An 8,100-nucleotide genomic window follows, 5' to 3' on the forward strand; every position below is an offset into this window, starting at 1 on the left:
TTTTGGACTGGTAGTTCAGTACTAATGTTGCAAGACCTGCCTTTTGTTGTTATTCTGTCATGCAGAATTAGTTTTAATTTGAAACTAAACAAAATGTTGTGTTTAAGTTGCACCTTTGTAGCTCAGACTGTGGTGAACTTGCCGTGTAAACTCCCGGCTGGGTCAACTTCATTCATTCAGTGACAACATCGCTTTCTGTTGATTGATTGAGATTTAATATCCCTTCAATCAGGCCCTCCGACAACACATACATCATCATCTACTTCCTCCATCTCCCTAGAATATTATTTATCTACTCTTGAGCCGTATGACCAGACACAGGCAGCTGATCTGGTGGACACTGAGACAGTTGCAGCAACTGTTGAAGACGTTTCGTGCTCAGCCGTATTTAAGTGGTCATTTCTTTAAGTGGACTTCCTTATTCTTCATAATTGAGCATGTTCAACCAGGATATGTTGAAGTATGCATAAGAAATGAAATATCAAATAATTCACACAGCTAGAGAAACACTGCCAATCATCACGCTACTGATACATGTCTTTGAGAACAACTACAGGATGATAACATCAGGTGAATGAATATGTAATCGCTAAGCACCACATCACCACCGTCAATGTCTGTTCACAGTGAGTCTATGAGTACCAGTTGTGTCTTATCAGCATGACAAGATGTGCGACTGAGACTGAAGATCCCAAAGATCCATTAGTACCCTCTTTTTCAATTTGACACTGACTTCTGGATATCTGCCATCACTTATATATTACAGCATCAACAACCCCCTGTTTATCTTTATTACTGGCCCCTAATCTCTTGTGACAGTTAATCGTGCTACAAGTTCTTTGGGTTGCTTCCGTTCTCCACAACTTTAAGCATGGTCTTCGTTTTCGTCACACCGTGATATTCATGACTTCTTATAACTGAACGGCCGATTATACAGTGTGTCCCAATTGCAACTTGTGTCTTAATAAGAGAAGTCACCCGTTCTCCCTCAGTGCTGCTTAGCCGTGCTGTGATTAATGTCTTCATGGTCTGGTCAAAGTGTCGATATCTTCAACAGCTGGGCCCATCTGTCATCTTTTTCCTGTGACACCCCTGAACGTAACTCAGGTCCTATCAGGGAGGCCATCCATCAAAGTGGTAAACAGAGACATCTCACATTAGCAGCCCTGAACACTTCTCATCGTATACCATAACAGACAAGCAATCATCTGGTATAATGTCGCGCCACAGGCTAATGTGAAATATTAACGGAAATATACAGCACACCAGCTGCCGATTGGATGGGGCATCTGTGCTTAGCGTAATGGGTGGGTAACAATTTAATATTGTGGAGACAGTGGATTGTAAATTTTGTGCTAAAATTGTTCCTAAGCTGGAACACTGGATCAGCGTCCACATCAATAGAGGACAACATTTTTTGGGGAAATTTCTTTCTGTCTTTACCCTTTTTTATTTATTTCATCATGCTTTGTGTGTATAAATCAAAGGCACACAGTCCATTTACTCTGAATAGCCCAACCCTGCCTATTGATTTGTGTTGTATTCTCTGTGTTGTAAAGTCTGAGAAGCTAAGTAGAGAAGAGCATTTCACTTGTAGTTAAACTAGATCTGCTCTATAAGAGACTCATAAAAATGACTGATATCTACAACCACCTTGGAACATAGAATCTAATGATGCATTCAGATGCATTTATTACATTTGCCTGTCATGCTATTTCCTGTAGGGGGCAGTAGAATCAGGGACAGCCAGGGTGTCTTTTCATCTGTGCAATTGGTGACGGATTCACCACCATTGCTACTCAGATAAACGCCCGAGGGTTGAGGCCATGGGCCAGCTTACTAGGGATCAACCTCATCGTTCTCTCCAGCAGCCCCTCATCTCCCCTCTATTGCTCTGCCTTTCTTGCAGTCCTATGCAGCACTCGCTCCTGGCAGGGATTATGCTGACACTGTAGTGGGAGGAATATATGCACGTTGGAAATCAAGTTATGGGATTTTTGTCAGTGCCTTTGTCAAGTGATGGAGATCAATGTGGGTGAAATATGTGTTTTCCGTGTTTACTTTGGAAGCGCCTCCAAACACTCAGCTCTTTTTGAATCCAAGGGCCACATTTCTATAGATAATGGCCACAGCAGCAGTTGGACTTTTCAAGGACACTGTGGTGTTATCACAGATAAAACATCAGTCTCTTGGCTGTTGTGGCTGTCCAGTATTTTTTATTTAACCAACAGCAAGACACATGGTGTTTGAAAAGGAAAACTCTATTAGATAAAGGAGGCCAAATTAAGCACAGGTCCCCTCAAATTGAAGCAAGATAGTGTTTCTTGGACTCTTTGAAATCCAAGCATAATCTGGCTCAAATTTAGGGGGACAATGACTAACTGCATCAGCACCTCTGCATAAAAACTCAGTCAGTTATGAAGACATAATGGGAAACAGGATTCCTCCTCAATGCTTCATGTAATGCACAACTTTTTTTGATTTCCTCCTTTATTTTTTCCCCATCTGCTGTGGTCAAAGCAGAGATGCTCATTGTAACAGTAGGAAACATATTACATGTATTGAGGAATGAAGCAAAGGCGGCCAATAAGTAGGCAGTTAAATGGAAATAGTTTCATTTCCTTTGGTGTAAACAAATACCCCATGTAGTCCGTGGACCAGAGCTGTGGGTAATCGGCTGCTATAACTCAACAGAACACTTTGCCCTGAGCTAAACATAATACTTCCTGCACTTAACTAAATCCATTTTTCAACCCTCAGAAGAGTTATGTCACAGCAATACAATATTGCACAAATATCTGACAAAGTTAAAACTGTGCAAAACATTTAAAAGTGTTTATTCGAAGGACTAAAATACTTTACAGAGCATTGACACAAGAGGCTGTACTTACCCTATGTTTGTCTTCATTTATTCAGTGGACTAAACATAATTGCATCACAATAAAAATAAAAAGTCAACTAACCATGTGTCTTGCACATATCAGGAGGTTAGTCAATAGGTCATTTTCCATCTGTATGGATTCTTTTCTCAATGCCTAAGCTTTGCTTTCCATACACTCTGGTAATCATTTAATGCTGCTTCAATTCCGCATATAATCTTTAAAGATTGACAGACACATGATGGGCATGGGTTATGAGAAAAGTACAAATAAAATCCCTGTCAAAGACAAGCCTGTACAAAATGTGAGACCTTGATCTTACATGCCAGTATTTTTTATTTTTATTTTGTCCCAGTTCCTTTTGAAATTAGTGCCTCACATCACATCTCTGAAATGGGTTATAGGTGACTGGTAAGGAGAGGATGAATCCTGCACTACGGTAATAAACAGTAATGCTTCTTTTCACCCCATCACAGGAAGACGCAGGAGGTCTTTTTCACTTCTCCAGGTGGTCGCAATGACTCTATCCAAAGCCAAGGTACTTCTATGATACCTCACACCGGTGAGGCTGTTTGTACAATTTAGCATTAACGCGTTGGCCATTTGTTTCACTCAGGTTGTAATGGTGCTTGACTTGCTTCCAGTGTCTGCACGTTTCAGTCTATATCTCAACAGTAAAGCAGGAGACAGGTTGCTCTGAGGTCCTGCTGCGAGGCAGTGCTAGATAAAGCACACTGCAGGTAAAAACATGCACGGCCACTCACCAATAGATCACTCCCTATGCTGTCCCTGAGATGGCGCTCTTAATTAGAAGGTCCTTGGATCTTGCTGTCTAAACTCAGGTTTTACTGCCCACATTAACACTTTACATAATACAGTTCCTCGCAAGCTACGGTAAAACAATACATAGGCGTACAGTATATTATGAATACATGCTGTAATTGACACTATTTTGGAGTTGCTTTATGGCTTAATGTTGAACTTCTGCTTCCTCCTGAGCGCCGTCTGCGTTGTCTTTGGCGATTAGCCTGCTACTCACCTGCACTTCCTCCCGAGACAATGGCCTGTTCTGCTCATGCAGATGATGAGGTGCAGTATCAAAGCCAAATGAGATGGCTGCCAATTAGAGAGGGCTTCCAGGTGCATTTCAATGCAAACTCACACCAGTAACTGCACCCCGTCGTGTCTCCATTCAAAGACACTTTATAATGGGAAGACTTCAACAGAAACTTATGAAAGTATTTCAATTACCAGAATAAATGACATATCCTTCTTCAATACTTGGCACAGGGGGGTGTTGATCTTTGTAAGGATGTCTTACTAAATGTTCTAAGCAGGAAGTGAAGTTGACTTGCTGCTGGTACATTTTCTGTAACTTCTTTCCTTCCTTTAATGCTGAAAGTGAACTGAAAGAAAAATCAAATGACCATTTGCCTGTGTTCTGGATGTACTCCTGTTCAAATGCTTGGAAACTGTGTGAGGCCACACAATTATTTGGTCAGCCCCCGCACTCCCCGGGGGATACAAAAGACTCTTATATTGTGCTGGAGCACAAAAGCCTCAGACAAATTCAATCACTTTTCACCAAATCTGCAGGTTGCTCCCAACATAGTCTCAATATTTATAGATTTGGAATGATACTATTTAGAGCTGTTGTTGACAAATTTGTGTGCTTTCTGTTCAGTGTCGAATGTGTAATTGATTTGAGTTCATTTTGTGTTAATAGGAAGAGAAAAAAAAAGAAAAACATTAAATGCTTCCTAAAAATAAAGTAAAAAAAGATCAATGTAGCTCACTATATTCATATGCACGGAAATACTGTATTAAGCCCTCGTAATGAAGCAGAAATGTTCCTCTTAAAACACCTTTAACCCAAAACAAGTTAGGTCACGACAGAAAAAGGCGTTCCTATGTTCCTGTGGGAGTGTTTCCTGAATCTGCAAATGCACAGTGATGCACCAACGTGTCCTTTGAATTAAAATGTCTCGTTATTATTCAAATGAAATCAAGTCAGGGCAGACGGAAAGAGCAGTCAGAAGAAGCTTGCTGCTGTACATCTTGAAGCTCTACCTCTGTGATTGCTCAGGCCATCGTGGAATAAAGATTTGAAGAAAATCTCTAATCACAGCGGATGTCATTAGCATACTACCAATAACGGAATCCAAAAAGGAAAAGAGGAATTGCCTTATAATGCTGGATAAAGTATGATTCAATGCCATGTATGGATGCACACAGCTGCTTCACAAACGGATATATTCACTACCAAACATGGGTAAAGGAAGTGTCTAATAATGTTTTTTTTCAATGTTTTTGTCTGAGTCACTCGCTGAAGCACTTGATGCTAATATCACATTCCCCCTCTTCCTTTTGATCAGCTTTTGCAGCTGGGCTGCCCTGCCTCACTTGGATGCATCAACAAAGATTGAAGTGGCCACTCTAATCTGGTTAAGTGTTGCCTGGTTGTGGAGAAATTAGCCGGATTCTTTTAACTTTTCAAACAAACATAATACAGTCAAACTTGCTGGATGAGAATCAATTACATGAACTGAAAATAGGTTCGGGGGGGGGGATATCATTTCATTTCTGGAAATCATTTTGTGCTTCTATTCAATGTCATATGCCTGTAGTGTCACATCTATGCCATGTTTCAGTCCAGTGAGATGAATGAAGAGTATCTGTTGAAGCTCTGCCGGAATACGTTTAACAAATCTTTTCACCCAGTAGCGATATTGCAATTATTAGTATTACTTAAAAAATAGTTGCCCTGCCTAGATTTAGGCACGGCATAACTAAGATATTGCAAGAAATAATGGGATAATTTTAGGGTAATTTCGAAGTTTCTCACTATTGCCCTATTTGTATTGTTTTAAAAAAAAAAAATAATCTGTGTATTCAGCATATTTGTTTGTGGTTGAGAAATGTAATTTCCTGAAATCCGAATGGCTTTGAGGCCCCTAATTCAAACAGTATAATGGATGCCTGTTTGGTTTAGTAAATCAAAAGGACATATATGTTTAGCTTTAGCGAATATATGGTGATCATCGTAAACCTTTTGATATAGCCGAGCTGCCCATGAAGCAGTCCTCATTAGAATTCTCATAAATAAATCACATTTTTATTCTAAAGTCATGTTTGCTTTGTATGTAAAGCTAAGAATATCCTTCTATTTACCTGTCAAACAATGATTTGTGTTGATAAATTACCACAGAGCAAGCAGTAGAAAAATATTTAGCTTGATACTATTTAGCTTTCAACATTTTCTCTTTTCAGGGGATAACTTTCTGAAAAAAAAACAGACTTCTTTTATGATCACAGAACAGATGGTTTTGAGGCGAGAAGAGAGTATTATCACAATACCAACATTTTTGTTGTATTGAACATTTTCTCCCTTTGGATCTTTAGGGCAGATTGTCTCCATTTTTCAAAGTGTCTCAATCCTTTGTTTAAGAGAGCTCTGTTAAATCTGTCTTGCTTCTAATAAACTGCCATTATTCCCTCCAACAAGGCTGCGCTCATTAATAATGCTTCTGTCAGATGCTTATTCTCTTCTGTGAAAATAGAAAATATCATTAATTACAGTTTCTGTCACCCTCCGACAGCTGAAGCGATTGTTCCAGTCCCTGAGTTCTGTTTCATTGTGTCCATACCTAGTGACTACCTATTCTTTACTGTCTCAATGGGGATGTCCAGCATGTGAGAGCCACAAAGGCCCTGGGAGATCTCGCCACACATTGCAAAGCCTCTGTCCCAGCAACACATTAGTCATCCAGGGAGCGATTGAGTTTGGTGGTAAACTCAAAATGTAGATCTATCTCACTCTCTCAAGCAGAGAATAGGAAAAAATATCAGTCAAGATTAAGTCGGTTTACTTTTTAGTGTTGATTTGTTGCATTTGTCCTATACTCCGAGAAACATTCTCCTTGGAGAAACACAGAGGTGTTCTTATTTAATTCATCAACAAGAGAAAAGAAAGACAAAAGACTAGACTTAAGGTTGCAGCTGCTGAATGTAGAGTGCATTCTTGTATGAATACAGAAGGATCTGATTGCATATGGAATGCTTACGAATGAAAAATGGGCAATATGAATAAAATGTAACAGTTGCAGGAGAAGAACTTAAGTGTCCAAACATATCCGGGCAGCGTGTTAACCGAGAGAGTTGCCTGGGTTGTTTAGTTTTACTTTATATAAACTACAGAGAAACTCACAATCACACACCAAGTGTTCCCCAGAGCGTTGCCATGTCATGCCAGGGTGTAGCTTACTTTGAGTTGCTTTTATGTATGCTTGTGAATGTAATACTGCAGCTACTCTGAACCAGAGATGTTTAAGTCTATTAAGTGCCATCAATTGGCCATCACGATGTTGTTGTGTGTTGGTGTGAAGCAAGATGTACGAGCCTCCATGCAGAGATCATTTTAGTTTGTTTGTGTATGTTTATTCATTGGCTACGGGGGGGCTAAATAAGCACATCCACTGTTTCTGCTCCACAAATTGGCACGTTTTGCAAAATTTGTTTTGAAATACATGTATCTTATACATATATTATATAGTTTATGTACATGAGGTTTCTTTGGACATTTAAATAGAACTTTTGGATTTTCACAGCCTACATATTGAATTAAGTCTGCTAACGTTAAAGCAAAAACAACATCATTCAAGGAAAATGTTATATGGAATAGGAATGTTCAAAGGGTGAAATGTAATGTTCCCCTGTACTGCACAGGCCATGTCATCAATGGACGAGACTAAACATTATACATTACATGGGTAATGATAATAATTAAGACTTGTTGCAAATCCGTACAAGGCCAAAAAGTACAAATTAAATAAATTCAACAGAGTATGGCAAGTGCTTAAATACAAAATAAAATAAAAGTTAAATAGACATTCACCACTATCTGCATTATTGTGGGGGTTGATGGCATTTTTCCTGATTCTTTCACAAAGTTTGCATCCGCATGTCTAAGCAAATCATATATATATATATATATATATATATATATATATATATATATATATATATATATATATATATATATATTAAAAGTTGGATAAGAATGTACTCATTTATGTATAAATAAACTGAAGCTTTGTTCAAAGCGCACACCTTATGAAAATATAAAGATACACATAAAAGTACAAAGGTGAATGCAAGATAATAGCGTGATACATATTGATTTATTTAGATATATATGGCTTTGTACATGGACAACACTTTA

The sequence above is a fragment of the Taurulus bubalis genome, assembly GCF_910589615.1.
Source record: "Taurulus bubalis genome assembly, chromosome: 7".
Taxonomy (NCBI): domain Eukaryota; kingdom Metazoa; phylum Chordata; class Actinopteri; order Perciformes; family Cottidae; genus Taurulus; species Taurulus bubalis.